Below are 27,500 nucleotides of genomic sequence, written 5' to 3'. Positions count from 1 at the left end.
CTGACCAGACAGAGTCTCCATACTGCTACTGACCAGACAGAGTCTCCATACTGCTACTGGCCAGACAAAATCTCTATACTGCTACTGACCAGACAGAGTCTCCATACTGCTACTGACCAGACAGAGTCTCCATACTGCTACTGACCAGACAGAGTCTCCATACTGCTACTGGCCAGACAAAATCTCTATACTGCTACTGACCAGACAGAGTCTCCATACTGCTACTGACCAGACAGAGTCTCCATACTGCTACTGACCAGACAGAGTCTCCATACTGCTACTGGCCAGACAGAGTCTCCATACTGCTACTGGCCAGACAGAGTCTCCATACTGCTACTGACCAGACAGAGTCTCCATACTGCTACTGACCAGACAGAGTCTCCATACTGCTACTGGCCAGACAGAGTCTCCATACTGCTACTGGCCAGACAGAGTCTCCATACTGCTACTGGCCAGACAGAGTCTCCATACTGCTACTGACCAGACAGAGTCTCCATACTGCTACTGACCAGACAGAGTCTCCATACTGCTACTGACCAGACAGAGTCTCCATACTGCTGCTGACCAGACAGAGTCTCCATACTGCTACTGGCCAGACAGAGTCTCCATACTGCTACTGACCAGACAGAGTCTCCATACTGCTACTGACCAGACAGAGTCTCCATACTGCTACTGACCAGACAGAGTCTCCATACTACTACTGACCAGACAGAGTCTCCATACTGCTACTGGCCAGACAGAGTCTCCATACTGCTACTGACCAGACAGAGTCTCCATACTGCTACTGACCAGACAGAGTCTCCATACTGCTACTGACCAGACAGAGTCTCCATACTGCTACTGACCAGACAGAGTCTCCATACTGCTACTGACCAGACAGAGTCTCCATACTGCTACTGACCAGACAGAGTCTCCATACTGCTACTGACCAGACAGAGTCTCCATACTGCTACTGACCAGACAGAGTCTCCATACTGCTACTGGCCAGACAGAGTCTCCATACTGCTACTGACCAGACAGAGTCTCCATACTACTACTGACCAGACAGAGTCTCCATACTACTACTGACCAGACAGAGTCTCCATACTGCTACTGACCAGACAGAGTCTCCATACTGCTACTGACCAGACAGAGTCTCCATACTACTACTGACCAGACAGAGTCTCCATACTGCTACTGACCAGACAGAGTCTCCATACTGCTACTGACCAGACAGAGTCTCTATACTGCTACTGACCAGACAGAGTCTCCATACTACTACTGACCAGACAGAGTCTCCATACTGCTACTGACCAGACAGAGTCTCCATACTACTACTGACCAGACAGAGTCTCCATACTGCTACTGACCAGACAGAGTCTCTATACTACTACTGACCAGACAGAGTCTCCATACTACTACTGACCAGACAGAGTCTCCATACTGCTACTGACCAGACAGAGTCTCCATACTACTACTGACCAGACAGAGTCTCCATACTGCTACTGACCAGACAGAGTCTCCATACTACTACTGACCAGACAGAGTCTCCATACTACTACTGACCAGACAGAGTCTCCATACTGCTACTGACCAGACAGAGTCTCTATACTACTACTGACCAGACAGAGTCTCCATACTGCTACTGACCAGACAGAGTCTCCATACTGCTACTGACCAGACAGAGTCTCCATACTGCTACTGACCAGACAGAGTCTCCATACTGCTACTGACCAGACAGAGTCTCCATACTGCTACTGACCAGACAGAGTCTCTATACTACTACTGACCAGACAGAGTCTCCATACTGCTACTGACCAGACAGAGTCTCCATACTGCTACATCATCTTTGATAATGAGTTTTTAATCACACACACACACTTCACTCGCTCTGAGACCTTGAAGCCGCGGCCCTTGCAGAACAAGGGGAACCACTACTCAACAGTTTACATCCTAACACAACCATCAACATAATGAAAATCCACTCAACTCCGGTCAACCAACCATAACATATCAACAGTATTCACAACAGCCAGCTGTCTGTCTGTCTGTCTGTCTGTCTGTCTGTCTGTCTGTCTGTCTGTCTGTCTGTCTGTCTGTCTGTCTGTCTGTCTGTCTGTCTGTCTGTCTGTCTGTCTGTCTGTCTGTCTGTCTGTCTGTCTGTCTGTCTGTCTGTCTGTCTGTCTGTCTGTCTGTCTGTCTGTCTGTCTGTCTGTCTGTCTGTCTGTCTGTCTGTCTGTCTGTCTGTCTGTCTGTCTGTCTGTCTGTCTGTCTGTTAAACACATATATACACATCACACATACATTCTATGACATATTTATAACACAGACACACAAACAGACAATCCAGTGAGAGTGTGAGAGATAGCCAGCAGTAGTACCTTCAGGACATATTAAAGAGGAAGAATTGGCTGTGGCAGACACAGAAGCACTGGCAGACCCACTCTCTGCTCACCATAGTTCGCCCTCTCTCCTCCATCTCCTCCTCCTCTGTCTCTCACACCTGTCCAGATACCTCCCCTCTGCCTCCCCCATACCTCCCCCTCGTCTCCAGTGTCATCCCCAGTAACCTACAACACTAAGCAGCAGCAGGAGAGTGCAGGGTAGTTCATCTTTAACAAGCTTCCAGAAGACTGAAGACAGAGAGACGAGCTGGGTGGATCCATAGACATCCAGAACACCAGGGGTCATTGAGATCAGGGAGGCTGTCTACACCAGGGGTCATTGAGATCAGGGAGGCTGTCTACACCAGGGGTCACTAAGATCAGGGAGGCTGTCTACACCAGGGGTCACTGAGATTAGGGAGGCTGTCTACACCAGGGGTCATTGAGATCAGGGAGGCTGTCTACACCAGGGGTCACTGAGATCAGGGAGGCTGTCTACACCAGGGGTCACTGAGATCAGGGAGGCTGTCTACACCAGGGGTCATTGAGATCAGGGAGGCTGTCTACACCAGGGGTCACTGAGATCAGGGAGGCTGTCTACACTAGGCCTCCAGAACACCAGGGGTCACTGAGATCAGGGAGGCTGTCTACACCAGGGGTCACTGAGATCAGGGAGGCTGTCTACACCAGGGGTCACTGAGATCAGGGAGGCTGACTACACCAGGGGTCATTGAGATCAGGGAGGCTGTCTACACCAGGGGTCACTGAGATCAGGGAGGCTGTCTACACCAGGCCTCCAGAACACCAGGGGTCACTGAGATCAGGGAGGCTGTCTACACCAGGCCTCCAGAACACCAGGGGTCACTGAGATCAGGGAGGCTGTCTACACCAGGCCCCCAGAACACCAGGGGTCACTGAGATCAGGGAGGCTGTCTACACCAGGGGTCACTGACATCAGGGAGGCGGTCTACACCAGGCCTCCAGAACACCAGGGGTCACTGAGATCAGGGAGGCTGTCTACACCAGGCCCCCAGAACACCAGGGGTCACTGAGATCAGGGAGGCTGTCTACACCAGGGGTCACTGAGATCAGGGAGGCTGTCTACACCAGGCCTCCAGAACACCAGGGGTCACTGAGATCAGGGAGGCTGTCTACACCAGGCCCCCAGAACACCAGGGGTCACTGAGATCAGGGAGGCTGTCTACACCAGGGGTCACTGACATCAGGGAGGCGGTCTACACCAGGCCTCCAGAACACCAGGGGTCACTGAGATCAGGGAGGCTGTCTCCACCAGGGGTCACTGAGATCAGGGAGGCTGTCTACACCAGGCCTCCAGAACTCCAGGGGTCATTGAGATCAGGGAGGCTGTCTACACTAGGCCTGCAGAACACCAGGGGTCACTGAGATCAGGAAGGGGGCCTCATTTGTCAATTGTGTGCAAATGTCTTACTAAATCCGGGCATACGTTGAGATTCTAGGATTCGCATGCGGCAGAAATTATTGTGATTTAACAAACTGTCGCACGCAACATATAGGCATGTTTTCATTGATAAGTCTGAGCCATATTATACTTGTGCAGTGGTTAAGGCGCGCTACAACCCAGCCTGGAAAACGCCCTCCATCCACCTTTTATGCTAACAAAAACACCCTCATTTGCTGTAGGCCATGATTTGGAAATGTTGGAACTGGGCCATGTCCGTTTCTAAAAGAAAGCGGAATATCAAATTTGATTACATTTCTGCCCAGGTGTGGGCAGAATGTTTTAATCTTTTTCAGCTACTTTTTTGAACTAAAAATGCATGCCGCCTATAGCGAGTGCTAAACACTGCCAGCGCATTCTGTAAGATTGATTGATTGTCTATTGAACGATTTAAGAGTAAATGCTGCCATTCAGCCTGCAATTCTCTGCAAAAGATGAATTGTTGTTCAATATTTTGTCTATCAATGCATGATTGTGTCCTGAAACAGGTTACTATGTCCAGCTTCTATTGAACAGTAATACTGTAGTCTACCCATACTGACATACTGACATACTGACAGTGTCTCCTGACCCCTCCTGTCTCAGCCTCCAGCCTCCAGTATTTATGCTGCAGTAGTTTGTGTCGGGGGGCTAGGGTCAGTTTGTTATATCTGGAGTACTTCTCCTGTCCTATTCGGTGTCCTGTGTGAATTTTAGTGTGCTCTCTCTAATTCTCTCTTTCTCTCTTTCTTTCTCGGAGGACCTGAGCCCTAGGACCATGCCTCAGGACTACCTGACATGATGACTCCTTGCTGTTCCCAGTCCACCTGGCCGTGCTGCTGCTCCAGTTTCAACTGTTCTGCCTTATTATTATTTGACCATGCTGGTGATTTATGAACATTTGAACATTTTGGCCATGTTCTGTTATAATCTCCACCCGGCACAGCCAGAAGAGGACTGGCCACCCCACATAGCCTGGTTCCTCTCTAGGTTTCTTCCTAGATTTTTGCCTTTCTAGGGAGTTTTTCCTAGCCACCGTGCTTCTACACCTGCATTGCTTGCTGTTTGGGGTTTTAGACTGGGTTTCTGTACAGCACTTTGAGATATCAGCTGATGTACGAAGGGCTATGTAAATACATTTGATTTGATTTGATTTGACACAGGCTACAAGTCTATTTACCAGTCATGTCAGAAAAGGAGAGACACACCCTGAAACATGACATTGATTTAGGTCTATGTAATAAAAACAAAATCATTTTGTTTGGTGACATGATGCTATGCGATCTACTAATTAATGGCAAATGCATCTGTTTAATCATTCAAATTTTCATTAGCCTACCATTATTATAATTCCCGGGATTCAAACACCTCCATTTCCACCAAAATAACAATATTTGCTTCCAATACAGTTGATCAACCACTAGAAGTTGAGCGTGCGCATGATCTAAGATTTGCGCAGAGATACGCACCTTTGATAAATGAGGCCCCAGGCCTCCAGAACATCAGGGAGCAGACGTGAGGAATAGTGAGTGGTAAGGTGAGGTGCTGTGAAGCTCAGGCCCAATTCCAAATTAACCCCTGACACCCTAAACACGATACTGAAACCTAATCCCTACACCCCGGCCTACTCCATCAACACCTGTATTGATGGAGGAGGTTTGAATAGGTGTAACCAATATGGCTATTACCATATACCTTACAGCACAGCTATCTAATCCTCTTAGAGCTCATCACATGGGACCTGCTCTTTGGCAGTTCAGTCAGTGGTATATTGCCACTTCATACAAGCTTAAACGAAATGACACTTCAACAGTCTGTCGCATGTTTCCTTTTCTTCATAGTGTGTGTGAATTGTGTGAATGTGTGTGAGAGAGGTAGTGAGTGTGTGTGTGTGTGTGTCTGTGTGTGAGAGAGGTAGTGAGTGTGTGTGTGTCTGTGTGTGAGAGAGGTAGTGAGTGTGTGTGTGTGTGTGTGTGTGTCTGTGTGTGAGAGAGGTAGTGAGTGTGTGTGTGTGTGAATGTGTGTGAGAGAGGTAGTGAGTGTGTGTGTGTCTGTGTGTGAGAGAGGTAGTGAGTGTGTGTGTGTGTGTGTGTGTGTCTGTGTGTGAGAGAGGTAGCGAGTGTGTGTGTGTGAATGTGTGTGAGAGAGGTAGTGAGTGTGTGTGTGTGTGAATGTGTGTGAGAGAGGTAGTGAGTGTGTGTGTGTGTGTGTCTGTGTGTGAGAGAGGTAGTGAGTGTGTGTGTGTGTCTGTGTGTGAGAGAGGTAGTGAGTGTGTGTGTGTGTGAATGTGTGTGAGAGAGGTAGTGAGTGTGTGTGTGTCTGTGTGTGAGAGAGAGAGAGGTAGTGAGTGTGTGTGTGTGTGTGTGTGTCTGTGTGTGAGAGAGGTAGCGAGTGTGTGTGTGTGAATGTGTGTGAGAGAGGTAGTGAGTGTGTGTGTGTGTGAATGTGTGTGAGAGAGGTAGTGAGTGTGTGTGTCTGTGTGTTTGTATAATCATTAACAAGCACTACAGAAGAGAGGGTGTCTATCCCTTGACATCATGGCATCTGCTAAGCAAACAAAAACACACTGTTAATTTGATCTCTGCCGCAGTCACCTCAGGCAGTGTGTGTGTGTGTGTGTGTGTGTGTGTGTGTGTGTGTGTGTGTGTGTGTGTGTGTGTGTGCGTGCGTGCGTGCGTGCGTGCGTGTGTGTGTGTGTGTGTGGACCTCTGAGATTTTCCCATATGCAGTGTGTGACGTGTTTCTGTGATTTGAGTTGTGCGTGCGGCCTGTGTGCGCATGCGTGTGTGTTTATTAGTCAGATATAAAGAACAGAACTGGAAGAATGGGCCCTGGGGAGAACTATTCAATGACTCATTTTAATTAAAAGAGGAGAGTGAAGATGGGGAAAAACAAAATGAACACACTGCTATTGAAATGACTGGGAAGAGAGGACTACTGTTACTGTAATGACTGGGAAGAGAGGACTCTACTGTTACTGTAATGACTGGGAAGAGAGGACTCCACTGTTACTGTAATGACTGGGAAGAGAGGACTCTACTGTTACTGTAATGACTGGGAAGAGAGGACTCTACTGTTACTGTAATGACTGGGAAGAGAGGACTACTGTTACTGTAATGACTGGGAAGAGAGGACTACTGTTACTGTAATGACTGGGAAGAGAGGACTCCACTGTTACACTAATGACTGGGAAGAGAGGACTACTGTTACTGTAATGACTTGGAAGAGAGGACTACTGTTACTGTAATGACTGGCAAGAGAGGACTACTGTTACTGCAATGACTGGGAAGAGAGGACTACTGTTACTGTAATGACTGGGAAGAGAGGACTACTGTTACTGTAATGACTGGGAAGAGAGGACTACTGTTACTGCAATGACTGGGAAGAGAGGACTACTGCTACTGTAATGACTGGGAAGAGAGGACTCTACTGTTACTGTAATGACTGGGAAGAGAGGACTCTACTGTTACTGTAATGACTGGGAAGAGAGGACTACTGTTACTGTAATGACTGGGAAGAGAGGACTCTACTGTTACTGTAATGACTGGGAAGAGAGGACTACTGTTACTGTAATGACTGGGAAGAGAGGACTACTGTTACTGTAATGACTGGGAAGAGAGGACTCCACTGTTACTGTAATGACTGGGAAGAGAGGACTACTGTTACTGTAATGACTGGGAAGAGAGGACTACTGTTACTGTAATGACTGGGAAGAGAGGACTACTGTTACTGTAATGACTAGGAAGAGAGGACTACTGTTACTGTAATGACTGGGAAGAGAGGACTACTGTTACTGTAATGACTGGGAAGAGAGGACTACTGTTACTGTAATGACTGGGAAGAGAGGACTCTACTGTTACTGTAATGACTGGGAAGAGAGGACTCTACTGTTACTGTAATGACTGGGAAGAGAGGACTCCACTGTTACTGTAATGACTGGGAAGAGAGGACTCTACTGTTACTGTAATGACTGGGAAGTGAGGACTACTGTTACTGTAATGACTGGGAAGAGAGGACTCTACTGTTACTGTAATGACTGGGAAGAGAGGACTCTACTGTTACTGTAATGACTGGGAAGAGAGGACTCTACTGTTACTGTAATGACTGGGAAGAGAGGACTACTGTTACTGTAATGACTGGGAAGAGAGGACTCTACTGTTACTGTAACGACTGGGAAGAGAGGACTCCACTGTTACTGTAATGACTGGGAAGAGAGGACTACTGTTACTGTAATGACTGGGAAGAGAGGACTCTACTGTTACTGTAATGACTGGGAAGAGAGGACTCTACTGTTACTGTAATGACTGGGAAGAAAGGACTCTACTGTTACTGTAATGACTGGGAAGAGAGGACTACTGTTACTGTAATGACTGGGAATAGAGGATTACTGTTACTGTAATGACTGGGAAGAGAGGACTACTGTTACTGTAATGACTGGGAAGAGAGGACTACTGTTACTGTAATGCCAGGGAAGAGAGGACTACTGTTACTGTAATGACTGGCAAGAGAGGACTACTGTTACTGCAATGACTGGGAAGAGAGGACTACTGTTACTGTAATGACTGGGAAGAGAGGACTACTGTTACTGTAATGACTGGGAAGAGAGGACTACTGTTACTGCAATGACTGGGAAGAGAGGACTACTGTTACTGTAATGACTGGGAAGAGAGGACTCTACTGTTACTGTAATGACTGGGAAGAGAGGACTCTACTGTTACTGTAATGACTGGGAAGAGAGGACTACTGTTACTGTAATGACTGGGAAGAGAGGACTCTACTGTTACTGTAATGAATGACTGGGAAGAGAGGACTACTGTTACTGTAATGACTGGGAAGAGAGGACTACTGTTACTGTAATGACTGGGAAGAGAGGACTCCACTGTTACTGTAATGACTGGGAAGAGAGGACTACTGTTACTGTAATGACTGGGAAGAGAGGACTACTGTTACTGTAATGACTGGGAAGAGAGGACTCCACTGTTACTGTAATGACTGGGAAGAGAGGACTACTGTTACTGTAAGAGGACTACTGTTACTGTAATGACTGGGAAGAGAGGACTCTACTGTTACTGTAATGAATGACTGGGAAGAGAGGACTACTGTTACTGTAATGACTGGGAAGAGAGGACTCTACTGTTACTGTAATGACTGGGAAGAGAGGACTACTGTTACTGTAATGACTGGGAAGAGAGGACTCTACTCTGGTGGTCCCAGCGCGCACGACCCACGTGGAGTTCCAGGTCTCCGGTAGCCTCTGGAACTGCCAATCTGCGGTCAACAAGGCAGAGTTCATCTCAGCCTATGCCTCCCTCCAGTCCCTCGACTTCTTGGCACTGACGGAAACATGGATCACCACAGACAACACTGCTACTCCTACTGCTCTCTCTTCGTCCGCCCACGTGTTCTCGCACACCCCGAGAGCATCTGGTCAGCGGGGTGGTGGCACCGGGATCCTCATCTCTCCCAAGTGGTCATTCTCTCTTTCTCCCCTTACCCATCTGTCTATCGCCTCCTTTGAATTCCATGCTGTCACAGTTACTAGCCCTTTCAAGCTTAACATCCTTATCATTTATCGCCCTCCAGGTTCCCTCGGAGAGTTCATCAATGAGCTTGATGCCTTGATAAGCTCCTTTCCTGAGGACGGCTCACCTCTCACAGTTCTGGGCGACTTTAACCTCCCCACGTCTACCTTTGACTCTTTCCTCTCTGCCTCCTTCTTTCCACTCCTCTCCTCTTTTGACCTCACCCTCTCACCTTCCCCCTACTCACAAGGCAGGCAATACGCTCGACCTCATCTTTACTAGATGCTGTTCTTCCACTAACCTCACTGCAACTCCCCTCCAAGTCTCCGACCACTGCCTTGTATCCTTTTCCCTCTCGCTCTCATCCAACACCTCCCACACTGCCCCTACTCGGATGGTATCGCGCCGTCCCAACCTTCGCTCTCTCTCCCCCGCTACTCTCTCCTCTTCCATCCTATCATCTCTTCCCTCCGCTCAAACCTTCTCCCACCTATCTCCTGATTCTGCCTCCTCAACCCTCCTCTCCTCCCTCTCTGCATCCCTTGACTCTCTATGTCCCCTATCCTCCAGGCCGGCTCGGTCCTCCCCTCCCGCTCCGTGGCTCGATGACTCATTGCGAGCTCACAGAACAGGGCTCCGGGCAGCCGAGCGGAAATGGAGGAAAACTCGCCTCCCTGCGGACCTGGCATCCTTTCACTCCCTCCTCTCTACATTTTCCTCCTCTGTCTCTGCTGCTAAAGCCACTTTCTACCACGCTAAATTCCAAGCATCTGCCTCTAACCCTAGGAAGCTCTTTGCCACCTTCTCCTCCCTCCTGAATCCTCCGCCCCCTCCCCCCCTCCTCCCTCTCTGCAGATGACTTCGTCGACCATTTTGAAAAGAAGGTCGACGACATCCGATCCTCGTTTGCTAAGTCAAACGACACCGCTGGTTCTGCTCACACTGCCCTACCCTGTGCTCTGACCTCTTTCTCCCCTCTCTCTCCAGATGAAATCTCGCGTCTTGTGACGGCCGGCCGCCCAACAACCTGCCCGCTTGACCCTATCCCCTCCTCTCTTCTCCAGACCATTTCCGGAGACCTTCTCCCTTACCTCACCTCGCTCATCAACTCATCCCTGACCGTTGGCTACGTCCCTTCCGTCTTCAAGAGAGCGAGAGTTGCACCCCTTCTGAAAAAACCTACACTCGATCCCTCCGATGTCAACAATTACAGACCAGTATCCCTTCTTTCTTTTCTCTCCAAAACTCTTGAACGTGCCGTCCTTGGCCAGCTCTCCCGCTATCTCTCTCTGAATGACCTTCTTGATCCAAATCAGTCAGGTTTCAAGACTAGTCATTCAACTGAGACTGCTCTCCTCTGTATCACGGAGGCGCTCCGCACTGCTAAAGCTAACTCTCTCTCCTCTGCTCTCATCCTTCTAGATCTATCGGCTGCCTTCGATACTGTGAACCATCAGATCCTCCTCTCCACCCTCTCCGAGTTGGGCATCTCCGGCGCGGCTCACGCTTGGATTGCGTCCTACCTGACAGGTCGCTCCTACCAGGTGGCGTGGCGAGAATCTGTCTCCTCACCACGCGCTCTCACCACTGGTGTCCCCCAGGGCTCTGTTCTTGGCCCTCTCCTATTCTCGCTATACACCAAGTCACTTGGCTCTGTCATAACCTCACATGGTCTCTCCTATCATTGCTATGCAGACGACACACAATTAATCTTCTCCTTTCCCCTTCTGATGACCAGGTGGCGAATCGCATCTCTGCATGTCTGGCAGACATATCAGTGTGGATGACGGATCACCACCTCAAGCTGAACCTCGGCAAGACTGAGCTGCTCTTCCTCCCGGGAAGGACTGCCCGTTCCATGATCTCGCCATCACGGTTGACAACTCCATTGTGTCCTCCTCCCAGAGCACCAAGAACCTTGGCGTGATCCTGGACAACACCCTGTCGTTCTCAACTAACATCAAGGCGGTGGCCCGTTCCTGTAGGTTCATGCTCTACAACATCCGCAGAGTACGACCCTGCCTCACACAGGAAGCGGCGCAGGTCCTAATCCAGGCACTTGTCATCTCCCGTCTGGATTACTGCAACTCGCTGTTGGCTGGGCTCCCTGCCTGTGCCATTAAACCCCTTCAACTCATCCAGAACGCCGCAGCCCGTCTGGTGTTCAACCTTCCCAAGTTCTCTCTCACGTCACCCCGCTCCTCCGTTCTCTCCACTGGCTTCCAGTTGAAGCTCGCATCCGCTACAAGACCATGGTGCTTGCCTACGGAGCTGTGAGGGGAACGGCACCTCAGTACCTCCAGGCTCTGATCAGGCCCTACACCCAAACAAGGGCACTGCGTTCATCCACCTCTGGCCTGCTCGCCTCCCTACCACTGAGGAAGTACAGCTCCCGCTCAGCCCAGTCAAAACTGTTCGCTGCCCTGGCCCCCCAATGGTGGAACAAACTCCCTCACGACGCCAGGACAGCGGAGTCAATCACCACCTTCCGGAGACACCTGAAACCCCACCTCTTTAAGGAATACCTAGGATAGGTTAAGTAATCCCTCTCACCCCACCCCCCTAAGTTTTAGATGCACTATTGTTAAGTGACTGTCCCACTGGATGTCATAAGGTGAATGCACCAATTTGTAAGTCGCTCTGGATAAGAGCGTCTGCTAAATGACTTAAATGTAATGTAAATGTAAATGTCTACTGTTACTGTAATGACTGGGAAGAGAGGACTCTACTGTTACTGTAATGACTGGGAAGAGAGGACTCTACTGTTACTGTAATGACTGGGAAGAGAGGACTACTGTTACTGTAATGACTGGGAAGAGAGGACTCTACTGTTACTGTAATGACTGGGAAGAGAGGACTCCACTGTTACTGTAATGACTGGGAAGAGAGGACTACTGTTACTGTAATGACTGGGAAGAGAGGACTCTACTGTTACTGTAATGACTGGGAAGAGAGGACTCTACTGTTACTGTAATGACTGGGAAGAGAGGACTCTACTGTTACTGTAATGACTGGGAAGAGAGGACTACTGTTACTGTAATGACTGGGAAGAGAGGACTCCACTGTTACTGTAATGACTGGGAAGAGAGGACTACTGTTACTGTAATGACTGGGAAGAGAGGACTACTGTTACTGTAATGACTAGGAAGAGAGGACTACTGTTACTGTAATGACTAGGAAGAGAGGACTACTGTTACTGTAATGACTGGGAAGAGAGGACTACTGTTACTGTAATGACTGGGAAGAGAGGACTACTGTTACTGTAATGACTGGGAAGAGAGGACTCTACTGTTACTGTAATGACTGTGAAGAGAGGACTCTACTGTTACTGTAATGACTGGGAAGAGAGGACTCCACTGTTACTGTAATGACTGGGAAGAGAGGACTACTGTTACTGTAATGACTGGGAAGAGAGGACTCCACTGTTACTGTAATGACTGGGAAGAGAGGACTCTACTGTTACTGTAATGACTGGGAAGAGAGGACTACTGTTACTGTAATGACTGGGAAGAGAGGACTCTACTGTTACTGTAATGACTGGGAAGAGAGGACTCTACTGTTACTGTAATGACTGGGAAGAGAGGACTCTACTGTTACTGTAATGACTGGGAAGAGAGGACTACTGTTACTGTAATGACTGGGAAGAGAGGACTCTACTGTTACTGTAACGACTGGGAAGAGAGGACTCCACTGTTACTGTAATGACTGGGCAGAGAGGACTACTGTTACTGTAATGACTGGGAAGAGAGGACTCTACTGTTACTGTAATGACTGGGAAGAGAGGACTCTACTGTTACTGTAATGACTGGGAAGAAAGGACTCTACTGTTACTGTAATGACTGGGAAGAGAGGACTACTGTTACTGTAATGACTGGGAATAGAGGATTACTGTTACTGTAATGACTGGGAAGAGAGGACTACTGTTACTGTAATGACTGGGAAGAGAGGACTACTGTTACTGTAATGCCAGGGAAGAGAGGACTACTGTTACTGTAATGACTGGCAAGAGAGGACTACTGTTACTGCAATGACTGGGAAGAGAGGACTACTGTTACTGTAATGCCTGGGAAGAGAGGACTACTGTTACTGTAATGACTGGGAAGAGAGGACTACTGTTACTGCAATGACTGGGAAGAGAGGACTACTGTTACTGTAATGACTGGGAAGAGAGGACTCTACTGTTACTGTAATGACTGGGAAGAGAGGACTCTACTGTTACTGTAATGACTGGGAAGAGAGGACTACTGTTACTGTAATGACTGGGAAGAGAGGACTCTACTGTTACTGTAATGACTGGGAAGAGAGGACTACTGTTACTGTAATGACTGGGGAGAGAGGACTACTGTTACTGTAATGACTGGGAAGAGAGGACTCCACTGTTACTGTAATGACTGGGAAGAGAGGACTACTGTTACTGTAATGACTGGGAAGAGAGGACTACTGTTACTGTAATGACTGGGAAGAGAGGACTACTGTTACTGTAATGACTGGGAAGAGAGGACTACTGTTACTGTAATGACTAGGAAGAGAGGACTACTGTTACTGTAATGACTGGGAAGAGAGGACTACTGTTACTGTAATGACTGGGAAGAGAGGACTACTGTTACTGTAATGACTGGGAAGAGAGGACTCTACTGTTACTGTAATGACTGGGAAGAGAGGACTCTACTGTTACTGTAATGACTGGGAAGAGAGGACTCCACTGTTACTGTAATGACTGGGAAGAGAGGACTCTACTGTTACTGTAATGACTGGGAAGAGAGGACTACTGTTACTGTAATGACTGGGAAGAGAGGACTCCACTGTTACTGTAATGACTGGGAAGAGAGGACTCTACTGTTACTGTAATGACTGGGAAGAGAGGACTACTGTTACTGTAATGACTGGGAAGAGAGGACTCTACTGTTACTGTAATGACTGGGAAGAGAGGACTCTACTGTTACTGTAATGACTGGGAAGAGAGGACTCTACTGTTACTGTAATGACTGGGAAGAGAGGACTACTGTTACTGTAATGACTGGGAAGAGAGGACTCTACTGTTACTGTAATGACTGGGAAGAGAGGACTCCACTGTTACTGTAATGACTGGGAAGAGAGGACTACTGTTACTGTAATGACTGGGAAGAGAGGACTCTACTGTTACTGTAATGACTGGGAAGAGAGGACTCTACTGTTACTGTAATGACTGGGAAGAGAGGACTCTACTGTTACTGTAATGACTGGGAAGAGAGGACTACTGTTACTGTAATGACTGGGAATAGAGGACTACTGTTACTGTAATGACTGGGAAGAGAGGACTACTGTTACTGTAATGACTGGGAAGAGAGGACTACTGTTACTGTAATGCCAGGGAAGAGAGGACTACTGTTACTGTAATGACTGGGAAGAGAGGACTACTGTTACTGTAATGCCAGGGAAGAGATGACTACTGTTACTGTAATGCCAGGGAAGAGAGGATTACTGTTACTGTAATGACTGGGAAGAGAGGACTACTGTTACTGTAATGACTGGGAAGAGAGGACTACTGTTACTGTAATGACTGGGAAGAGAGGACTACTGTTACTATAATGACTGGGAAGAGAGGACTACTGTTACTGTAATGACTGGGAAGAGAGGACTCCACTGTTACTGTAATGACTGAGTAGAGAGGACTCCTGTTACTGTAATGACTGGGAAGAGAGGACTCTACTGTTATTGTAATGACTGGGAAGAGAGGACTCCACTGTTACTGTAATGACTGGGAAGAGAGGACTCCACTGTTACTGTAATGACTGAGTAGAGACGACTCCTGTTACTGTAATGACTGGGAAGAGAGGACTCTACTGTTATTGTAATGACTGGGAAGAGAGGACTCCACTGTTACTATAATGACTGGGAAGAGAGGACTCCACTGTTACTGTAATGACTGAGTAGAGACGACTCCTGTTACTGTAATGACTGGGAAGAGAGGACTATTGTTACTGTAATGACTGAGTAGAGACGACTCCTGTTACTGTAATGACTGAGTAGAGACGACTCCTGTTACTGTAATGACTGGGAAGAGAGGACTACTGTTACTGTAATGACTGGGCGAACCTGCTGTGATTGAAGAGAGAGTGAGAGAGAAAACATTCTGTGGGTGAACATAGAATGAGAGAGAGAACTAGGTGTACATAGAATGAGAGAGATAACTAGGTGAACATAGAGAGAACAATGGGGTTGGTTTTGAGGATAGACTCTAACAGAATGACCGGACAGTAAATATGGACCAACAGACAGAGAGCCCCACTACTCTGATTCACCTGCATTATCCACAACATAGTAGATCACCTCCTGACCTGTCGCCATTTTAGGGTTAATGTCCACAATTTCAATTCAGGGCATTCAGGCGCTAGCTTCTGTCATGGTGTATGATGACAGCAGTAAGAAATGGGTTCCCATTAAGCCAGGCCAGCAGGGCTTCAGCCGCATCAACATCTACCACAACACTGCCAACAACACCTTCCGCGTGGTGGGAGTCAAACTACAAGACCAGCAGGTAGAGGTACACAGACACCCCACTTCCCTCACACACACACTCTCTCTCTCACCTCCGTCCTGAGTGCTGAGGACATTGAGAGCGAACAGCATGGCATTGGAGAAGGTGGCGGCTTCCTCCTTGCTGGCAAAGTTGAGTCCGTAGACCTGACGGGCATCACGCCACTGGTGGAAGGTGGGCGTGGCCTGGTTATACTTCAGCCCCTTCACTATGGAGTAGTTGATCACCACCTGGACGTAAGAGATGGAGCGGAGAGATGGACAGAGTCAATCGTTACTTTCAAGGCCATTTCAGATCAATGTGTGTGTGTGTGTGTGTGTGTGTGTGTGTGTGTGTGTGTGTGTGTGTGTGTGTGTGTGTGTGTGTGTGTGTGTGTGTGTGTGTGTGTGTGTGTGTGTGTGTGTGTGTGTGTGTGTGTGTGTGTGTGTGTGTGTGTGTCTGTGTACCTCTACCTGCTGGTCTTGTAGTTTGACTCCCACCACGCGGAAGGTGTTGTTGGCAGTGTTGTGGTAGATGTTGATGCGGCTGAAGCCCTGCTGGCCTGGCTTAATGGGAACCCATTTCTTACTGCTGTCATCATACACCATGACAGAAGCTCGCGCCTGGCAGATACTCTGCTCACTGAAACAGGAGGAGAGAAACTATTAGTTCATCATTTAATCAATCGATTGATCTGTCGGTTGGTCTATCAAGTCGTAACCCTGACCCTGTCATCATACACCATGACGGAGGCTCTCGCCTGGCAGATACTCTGCTCACTGAAACAGGAAGAGAAAAACTTAGTCCATCACTTTAATCAATCAATCAGTTGATCAATATGAACCCTAACCCTTACTGCTGTCATCAGACACCATCACAGAGGCAGAGATACTCAAGAGTCAATCGGGAGAACTTGAACATCAGTTAATCAACCAATGCCACCATTTTGTTTGACTTAAATAGGCTATAACAAAGTAACAGGAACAGGATGAAGCACTGCATACCTGCATTATAAGACCAATCCAGCTGTAATCATGTGACTGATTGAAAAGGCTGTAATCACAAGATGTAAAGGAGTTGGATATTCTAAAGGAGACAACAACCCAACCTTCTTACTTAGTGTAGCATTAATAGCATAAATCAAATTAGCCATATACAGTGCTAGACCAGATTCTGCTGCTACTGGTAGAAATATGTGTGTGTGTCCAGTTTGGGCCTGCCTCCTTCCTATCTGACAGTATTCAACACAGCCCACTGAGGCTCTCTCTCTTCACCTCACCCTCCCCCCACACAGAGATCATTTTTAGATCATAGGTTTACTATGCCTGTGAGTCTGGGACACGGAGGGAGATGTACAATATTACTCAAAGAGACAGAGGAGAGACAGAGAGGAGAGTCAGAGAGGAGAGTCAGAGGAGAGACAGAGAGGAGAGTCAGAGGAGAGACAGAGAGGAGAGTCAGAGGAGAGACAGAGAGGAGAGACAGAGGAGAGAGAGAGGAGAGACAGAGGAGAGAGAGAGGAGAGTCAGAGGAGAGACAGAGAGGAGAGACAGAGGAGAGACAGAGAGGAGAGACAGAGGAGAGAGAGAGGAGAGACAGAGGAGAGACAGAGAGGAGAGTCAGAGGAGAGACAGAGAGGAGAGACAGAGGAGAGACAGAGAGGAGAGACAGAGGAGAGACAGAGAGGAGAGACAGAGAGAGAGAGGAGAGACAGAGGAGAGAGAGAGGAGAGTCAGAGGAGAGACAGAGAGGAGAGACAGAGGAGAGACAGAGAGGAGAGTCAGAGGAGAGACAGAGAGGAGAGTCAGAGGAGAGACAGAGAGGAGAGTCAGAGGAGAGACAGAGAGGAGAGTCAGAGGAGAGACAGAGAGGAGAGTCAGAGGAGAGACAGAGAGGAGAGTCAGAGGAGAGACAGAGAGGAGAGACAGAGGAGAGAGAGAGGAGAGACAGAGGAGAGAGAGAGGAGAGTCAGAGGAGAGACAGAGAGGAGAGACAGAGGAGAGACAGAGAGGAGAGACAGAGGAGAGAGAGAGGAGAGACAGAGGAGAGAGAGAGGAGAGTCAGAGGAGAGACAGAGAGGAGAGACAGAGGAGAGACAGAGAGGAGAGACAGAGGAGAGAGAGAGGAGAGACAGAGGAGAGAGAGAGGAGAGTCAGAGGAGAGACAGAGAGGAGAGACAGAGGAGAGACAGAGAGGAGAGACAGAGGAGAGAGAGAGGAGAGACAGAGGAGAGAGAGAGGAGAGTCAGAGGAGAGACAGAGAGGAGAGACAGAGGAGAGACAGAGAGGAGAGTCAGAGGAGAGACAGAGAGGAGAGACAGAGGAGAGACAGAGAGGAGAGACAGAGGAGAGACAGAGAGGAGAGACAGAGGAGAGAGAGAGGAGAGACAGAGGAGAGACAGAGAGGAGAGACAGAGGAGAGAGAGAGGAGAGACAGAGGAGAGAGAGAGGAGAGTCAGAGGAGAGAGAGAGGAGAGACAGAGGAGAGAGAGAGAGGAGAGTCAGAGGAGAGACAGAGAGGAGAGTCAGAGGAGAGACAGAGAGGAGAGTCAGAGGAGAGACAGAGAGGAGAGACAGAGGAGAGACAGAGAAGAGAGACAGAGGAGAGAGAGAGAGGAGAGACAGAGGAGAGAGAGAGAGGAGATAGAGAGAGAGGAGAGACAGAGAGGAGAGACAGAGAGGAGAGACAGAGGAGAGACAGAGAAGAGAGACAGAGGAGAGAGAGAGAGGAGAGACAGAGGAGAGAGAGAGAGGAGATAGAGAGAGAGGAGAGACAGAGAGGAGAGACAGAGAGGAGAGTCAGAGGAGAGACAGAGAGGAGAGTCAGAGGAGAGACAGAGAGGAGAGTCAGAGGAGAGACAGAGAGGAGAGTCAGAGGAGAGACAGAGAGGAGAGACAGAGGAGAGACAGAGAGGAGAGACAGAGGAGAGAGAGAGGAGAGACAGAGGAGAGAGAGAAAGAGGAGAGACAGAGACAGAGAGGAGAGACAGAGAGGAGAGTCAGAGGAGAGACAGAGAGGAGAGTCAGAGGAGAGACAGAGAGGAGAGTCAGAGGAGAGACAGAGAGGAGAGACAGAGGAGAGAGAGAGAGGAGAGACAGAGGAGAGAGAGAGGAGAGACAGAGGAGAGACAGAGAGGAGAGACAGAGGAGAGAGAGAGGAGAGACAGAGGAGAGAGAGAGGAGAGTCAGAGGAGAGAGAGAGGAGAGACAGAGGAGAGAGAGAGAGGAGAGTCAGAGGAGAGACAGAGAGGAGAGTCAGAGGAGAGACAGAGAGGAGAGACAGAGGAGAGACAGAGAAGAGAGACAGAGGAGAGAGAGAGAGGAGAGACAGAGGAGAGAGAGAGAGGAGATAGAGAGAGAGGAGAGACAGAGAGGAGAGACAGAGAGGAGAGTCAGAGGAGAGACAGAGAGGAGAGTCAGAGGAGAGACAGAGAGGAGAGTCAGAGGAGAGACAGAGAGGAGATAGAGAGAGAGAGGAGAGACAGAGAGGAGATAGAGAGAGAGAGGAGAGAGAGAGAGAGGCGAGACAGAGAGGAGATAGAGAGAGAGGAGAGACAGAGACAGAGAGGAGAGACAGAGGAGAGACAGACAGAGAGAGGAGAGACAGAGAATAGTATGGAAGGAGAGGTGAGATGGAGAAAAGGATGGAAGGAGAGGAGAGACGGAGAAAAGGATGGAAGGAGAGGTGAGACGGAGAAAAGGATGGAAGGAGAGGTGAGACGGAGAAAAGGATGGAAGGAGAGGTGAGACGGAGAAAAGGATGGAAGGAGAGGTGAGACAGAGAAAAGGATGGAAGGAGAGGTGAGACGGAGAAAAGTATGGAAGGAGAGGTGAGACGGAGAAAAGGATGGAAGGAGAGGTGAGACGGAGAAAAGTATGGAAGGAGAGGTGAGACGGAGAAAAGTATGGAAGGAGGTGAGATGGAGAAAAGGATGGAAGGAGATGTGAGACAGAGAAAAGGATGGAAGGAGAGGTGAGACAGAGAAAAGTATGGAAGGAGAGGTGGGACGGAGAAAAGGATGGAAGGAGAGGTGAGACGGAGAAAAGGATGGAAGGAGAGGTGAGACAGAGAAAAGGATGGAAGGAGAGGTGAGACGGAGAAAAGGATGGAAGGAGAGGTGAGACGGAGAAAAGTATGGAATGAGTTTAGATACAATGAGAGACAGTGTACAAGACGGAAAAGGGGTAAGGAAGGGGGATAAGGGGGAAGGGGGAAAGGGGGAGGAATGGAGAGAGGAGGAAGAGTGAGAGGGGAAAGGGGGAGGAATGGAGAGAGGAGGAAGAGTGAGAGGGGAAAGGGGGAGGAATGGAGAGAGGAGGAAGAGTGAGAGGGGAAAGGGGGAGGAATGGAGAGAGGAGGAAGAGTGAGAGGGGAAAGGGGGAGGAATGGAGAGAGGAGGAAGAGTGAGAGGGGAAAGGGGGAGGAATGGAGAGAGGAGGAAGAGTGAGAGGGGAAAGGGGGAGGAATGGAGAGAGGAGGAAGAGTGAGAGGGGAAAGGGGGAGGAATGGAGAGAGGAGGAAGAGTGAGAGGGGAAAGGGGGAGGAATGGAGAGAGGAGGAAGAGTGAGAGGGGAAAGGGGGGAGGAATGGAGAGAGGAGGAAGAGTGAGAGGGGAAAGGGAGGAGGAATGGAGAGAGGAGGAAGAGTGAGAGGGGAAAGGGAGGAGGAATGGAGAGAGGAGGAAGAGTGAGATGGGAAAGGGAGGAGGAATGGAGAGAGGATGAAGAGTGAGAGGGGAAAGGGAGGAGGAATGGGAAAAGGAGGAAAGTGGGGAGAGGGAGAGTTTTGACATAATAATTTGAATAACAAGAGATAGCCCTATCTGAACCTCTGATTCATCACCAGGCTAAAATGAGCAGAGCAGCCCTAGGGCAGAGAGAAAGAGCTGTGTCAGAGGAGAGAGAGTGGAGGGGAGGATAGGGGGGGCTGAGACCCTAAGAGGCTTAGTGAGTGGAAACAAAAATTGAGAAAGTGAGAGATAAAGCCCCTTGAATTGAATTGAGGTTGAGAGAGAGACAGAGCGATGAAAGGGAGGGGGGCAGGGTGATCATCTGAGATGAAGTGATAGTTATAGAGGGAGATAGAAAGGTAGCGAGCGAACACGCGCCATTTAACAAGTGTTGTGTATAGAAAGTGTCTCTCCTCAACAGCCATGAGAAATAGGCCAGGAGAGATGTCAGGATATGGTGAATCACTACCTTAGAGACTGAGAAACAGACTAATGGATAAACATGCTGACGGGGCCATCCTGTCTCTCAAGCTCATCCCACTAGTCCAATTCCAATACATTAGGCCAGGGATTACAGTAACCCAGGATTCAGGGTTGTACAGTCCTTTAGGGCCTAAACACTTCTGCTTCTCATCACCAGGTGAGTGAACTCTTGGGCCAATCAATGTCATTAATTGATCAATTGACTGGCAGGTAGAAAATAATCAGCATCAACCCTGGACTATTAACCCTGGAACTATTAACCCTGGAACTATTAACCCTGGACTATTAACCCTGGAACTATTAACCCTGGAACTATTAACCCTGGACTATTAACCCTGGAACTATTAACCCTGGACTATTAACCCTGAACTATTAACCCTGGAACTATTAACCCTGGACTATTAACCCTGGACTATTAACCCTGAACTATTAACCCTGGACTATTAACCCTGAACTATTAACCCTGGACTATTAACCCTGAAACTATTAACCCTGGAACTATTAACCCTGAACTATTAACCCTGGACTATTAACCCTGGAACTATTAACCCTGGAACTATTAACCCTGGACTATTAACCCTGGAACTATTAACCCTGGAACTATTAACCCTGGACTATTAAACTATTAACCCTGGAACTATTAAACTATTAACCCTGGAACTATTAACCCTGGACTATTAACCCTGGACTATTAACCCTGGAACTATTAACCCTGGAACTATTAACCCTGGACTATTAAACCTGGAACTATTAACCCTGGAACTATTAACCCTGGAACTATTAACCCTGGAACTATTAACCCTGGAACTATTAACCCTGGAACTATTAACTCTGGAACTATTAACCCTGGAACTATTAACCCTGGAATATTAACCCTGGAACTATTAACCCTGGAACTATTAACCCTGAACCCTGGAACTATTAACCCTGGACTATTAACCCTGAACTATTAACCCTGGAACTATTAACCCTGGACTATTAACCCTGGAACTATTAACCCTGGACTATTAACCCTGAAACTATTAACCCTGGAACTATTAACCCTGAACTATTAACCCTGGACTATTAACCCTGGAACTATTAACCCTGGAACTATTAACCCTGGACTATTAACCCTGGAACTATTAACCCTGGAACTATTAACCCTGGAACTATTAACCTGGAACTATTAACCCTGGATTATTAACCCTGGACTATTAACCCTGGAACTATTAACCCTGGAACTATTAACCCTGGAACTATTAACCCTGGACTATTAAACCTGGAACTATTAACCCTGGAACTATTAACCCTGGAACTATTAACCCTGAACTATTAACCCTGAACTATTAACCCTGGACTATTAACCCTGGAACTATTAACTCTGGAACTATTAACCCTGGAACTATTAACCCTGGACTATTAACCCTGGAACTATTAACCCTGGAACTATTAACCCTGGAACTATTAACCCTGAACTATTAACCCTGGAACTATTACCCCTGGAACTATTAACCCTGGAACTATTAACCCTGGATTATTAACCCTGGACTATTAACCCTGGAACTATTAACCCTGGAACTATTAACCCTGGAACTATTAACCCTGGAATATTAACCCTGGAACTATTAACCCTGGAACTATTAACCCTGGAACTATTAACCTTGAACTATTAACCCTGGACTATTAGCCCTGGAACTATTAACCCTGAACTATTAACCCTGAACTATTAACCCTGAACTATTAACCCTGAACTATTAACCCTGGAACTATTAACCCTGGAACTATTAACCCTGGAACTATTAACCCTGAACTATTAACCCTGGAACTATTAACCCTGAACTATTAACCCTGAACTATTAACCCTGGAACTATTAACCCTGGAACTATTAACCCTGGACTATTAACCCTGGAACTATTAACCCTGGAACTATTAACCCTGGAACTATTAACCCTGGAACTATTAACCCTGGAACTATTAACACTGGACTATTAACCCTGGACTATTAACCCTGAACTATTAACCCTGGACTATTAACCCTGGAACTATTAACCCTGGAACTATTAACCCTGAACTATTAACCCTGGAACTATTAACCCTGGACTATTAACCCTGGAACTATTAACCCTGGACTATTAACCCTGGAACTATTAACACTGAACTATTAACCCTGGAACTATTAACCCTGGACTATTAACCCTGGAACTATTAACCCTGGAACTATTAACCCTGAAATATTAACCCTGGACTATTAACCCTGGAACTATTAACCCTGGAACTATTAACCCTGGAACTATTAACCCTGAACTATTAACCCTGGATTATTAACCCTGGACTATTAACCCTGGAACTATTAACCCTGGAACTATTAACCCTGGAATATTAACCCTGGAACTATTAACCCTGGAACTATTAACCCTGGAACTATTAACCTTGAACTATTAACCCTGGACTATTAACCCTGGAACTATTAACCCTGAACTATTAACCCTGAACTATTAACCCTGAACTATTAACCCTGAACTATTAACCCTGGAACTATTAACCCTGGAACTATTAACCCTGGAACTATTAACCCTGAACTATTAACCCTGGAACTATTAACCCTGAACTATTAACCCTGGAACTATTAACCCTGGAACTATTAACCCTGGACTATTAACCCTGGAACTATTAACCCTGGAACTATTAACCCTGGAACTATTAACCCTGGAACTATTAACCCTGGAACTATTAACACTGGACTATTAACCCTGGACTATTAACCCTGAACTATTAACCCTGGACTATTAACCCTGGAACTATTAACCCTGGAACTATTAACCCTGAACTATTAACCCTGGAACTATTAACCCTGGACTATTAACCCTGGAACTATTAACCCTGGAACTATTAACACTGAACTATTAACCCTGGAACTATTAACCCTGGACTATTAACCCTGGAACTATTAACCCTGGAACTATTAACCCTGAAATATTAACCCTGGACTATTAACCCTGGAACTATTAACCCTGGAACTATTAACCCTGGAACTATTAACCCTGAACTATTAACCCTGAACTATTAACCCTGGAACTATTAACCCTGAACTATTAACCCTGGAACTATTAACCCTGAACTATTAACCCTGGAACTATTAACCCTGGAACTATTAACCCTGGACTATTAACCCTGAACTATTAACCCTGGAACTATTAACCCTGGACTATTAACCCTAAACTATTAACCCTGGACTATTAACCCTGGAACTATTAACCCTGGACTATTAACCCTGAACTATTAACCCTGGACTATTAACCCTGAACTATTAACCCTGAACTATTAACCCTGGACTATTAACCCTGGACTATTAACCCTGGACTATTAACCCTGGAACTATTAACCCTGAACTATTAACCCTGGAACTATTAACCCTGGAACTATTAACCCTGGAACTATTAACCCTGAACTATTAACCCTGAACTATTAACCCTGGACTATTAACCCTGGAACTATTAACCCTGGAACTATTAACCCTGGATTATTAACCCTGGACTATTAACCCTGGAACTATTAACCCTGGAACTATTAACCCTGGAACTATTAACCCTGGACTATTAACCCTGGAACTATTAACCCTGGAACTATTAACCCTGGAACTATTAACCCTGGAACTATTAACCTTGAACTATTAACCCTGAACTATTAACCCTGAACTATTAACCCTGGAACTATTAACCCTGAACTATTAACCGTGGAACTATTAACCCTGAACTATTAACCCTGGAACTATTAACCCTGGAACTATTAACCCTGGAACTATTAACCCTGGAACTATTAACCCTGAACTATTAACCCTGGACTATTAACCCTGGACTATTAACCCTGGAACTATTAACCCTGGAACTATTAACCCTGAACTATTAACCCTGGAACTATTAACCCTGGAACTATTAACCCTGGACTATTAACCCTGGAACTATTAACCCTGGAACTATTAACCCTGGAACTATTAACCCTGGAACTATTAACCCTGGAACTATTAACACTGGACTATTAACCCTGGACTATTAACCCTGAACTATTAACCCTGGACTATTAACCCTGGAACTATTAACCCTGGAACTATTAACCCTGAACTATTAACCCTGGAACTATTAACCCTGGACTATTAACCCTGGAACTATTAACCCTGGAACTATTAACACTGAACTATTAACCCTGGAACTATTAACCCTGGACTATTAACCCTGGAACTATTAACCCTGGAACTATTAACCCTGAAATATTAACCCTGGACTATTAACCCTGGAACTATTAACCCTGGAACTATTAACCCTGGAACTATTAACCCTGAACTATTAACCCTGAACTATTAACCCTGGAACTATTAACCCTGAACTATTAACCCTGGAACTATTAACCCTGAACTATTAACCCTGGAACTATTAACCCTGGAACTATTAACCCTGAACTATTAACCCTGAACTATTAACCCTGGAACTATTAACCCTGGACTATTAACCCTAAACTATTAACCCTGGACTATTAACCCTGGAACTATTAACCCTGGACTATTAACCCTGAACTATTAACCCTGGACTATTAACCCTGAACTATTAACCCTGAACTATTAACCCTGGACTATTAACCCTGGACTATTAACCCTGGACTATTAACCCTGGAACTATTAACCCTGAACTATTAACCCTGGAACTATTAACCCTGGAACTATTAACCCTGGAACTATTAACCCTGAACTATTAACCCTGAACTATTAACCCTGGACTATTAACCCTGGAACTATTAACCCTGGAACTATTAACCCTGGATTATTAACCCTGGACTATTAACCCTGGAACTATTAACCCTGGAACTATTAACCCTGGAACTATTAACCCTGGACTATTAACCCTGGAACTATTAACCCTGGAACTATTAACCCTGGAACTATTAACCCTGGAACTATTAACCTTGAACTATTAACCCTGAACTATTAACCCTGAACTATTAACCCTGGAACTATTAACCCTGAACTATTAACCGTGGAACTATTAACCCTGAACTATTAACCCTGGAACTATTAACCCTGGAACTATTAACCCTGGAACTATTAACCCTGGAACTATTAACCCTGAACTATTAACCCTGGACTATTAACCCTGGACTATTAACCCTGGAACTATTAACCCTGGAACTATTAACCCTGAACTATTAACCCTGAACTATTAACCATGGAACTATTAACCCTGGAACTATTAACCCTGGACTATTAACCCTGGAACTATTAACCCTGGAACTATTAACCCTGGAACTATTAACCCTGGAACTATTAACCCTGGAACTATTAACACTGGACTATTAACCCTGGACTATTAACCCTGAACTATTAACCCTGGACTATTAACCCTGGAACTATTAACCCTGGAACTATTAACCCTGAACTATTAACCCTGGAACTATTAACCCTGGACTATTAACCCTGGACTATTAACCCTGGAACTATTAACCCTGGACTATTAACCCTGGAACTATTAACCCTGGAACTATTAACACTGAACTATTAACCCTGGAACTATTAACCCTGGACTATTAACCCTGGAACTATTAACCCTGAACTATTAACCCTGGAACTATTAACCCTGGAACTATTAACCCTGGAACTATTAACCCTGGAACTATTAACCCTGAACTAGGCCGGCTCGGTCCTCCCCTCCCGCTCCGTGGCTCGATGACTCATTGCGAGCTCACAGAACAGGGCTCCGGGCAGCCGAGCGGAAATGGAGGAAAACTCGCCTCCCTGCGGACCTGGCATCCTTTCACTCCCTCCTCTCTACATTTTCCTCCTCTGTCTCTGCTGCTAAAGCCACTTTCTACCACGCTAAATTCCAAGCATCTGCCTCTAACCCTAGGAAGCTCTTTGCCACCTTCTCCTCCCTCCTGAATCCTCCTCCCCCTCCCCCCCTCCTCCCTCTCTGCAGATGACTTCGTCAACCATTTTGAAAAGAAGGTCGACGACATCCGATCCTCGTTTGCTAAGTCAAACGACACCGCTGGTTCTGCTCACACTGCCCTACCCTGTGCTCTGACCTCTTTCTCCCTCTCTCTCCAGATGAAATCTCGCGTCTTGTGGCGGCCGGCCGCCCAACAACCTGCCCGCTTGACCCTATCCCCTCCTCTCTTCTCCAGACCATTTCCGGAGACCTTCTCCCTTACCTCACCTCGCTCATCAACTCATCCCTGACCGCTGGCTACGTCCCTTCCGTCTTCAAGAGAGCGAGAGTTGCACCCCTTCTGAAAAAACCTACACTCGATCCCTCCGATGTCAACAATTACAGACCAGTATCCCTTCTTTCTTTTCTCTCCAAAACTCTTGAACGTGCCGTCCTTGGCCAGCTCTCCTGCTATCTCTCTCTGAATGACCTTCTTGATCCAAATCAGTCAGGTTTCAAGACTAGTCATTCAACTGAGACTGCTCTCCTCTGT

General features: G+C 47.1%; 1 pseudogene; it reads right to left on the bottom strand.

The window, feature by feature from the left end:
• LOC123995289 overlaps positions 1 to 27,500 on the bottom strand; it is a 131,113-nt pseudogene that overhangs the window by 38,579 nt on the left and 65,034 nt on the right.

Source organism: Oncorhynchus gorbuscha, linkage group LG14, assembly GCF_021184085.1.
Source record: "Oncorhynchus gorbuscha isolate QuinsamMale2020 ecotype Even-year linkage group LG14, OgorEven_v1.0, whole genome shotgun sequence".
NCBI classification, from domain to species: domain Eukaryota; kingdom Metazoa; phylum Chordata; class Actinopteri; order Salmoniformes; family Salmonidae; genus Oncorhynchus; species Oncorhynchus gorbuscha.
The sequence above is the reverse complement of the archived record's forward strand: the minus strand, read 5'-3'. Positions and strand labels throughout refer to the sequence as shown.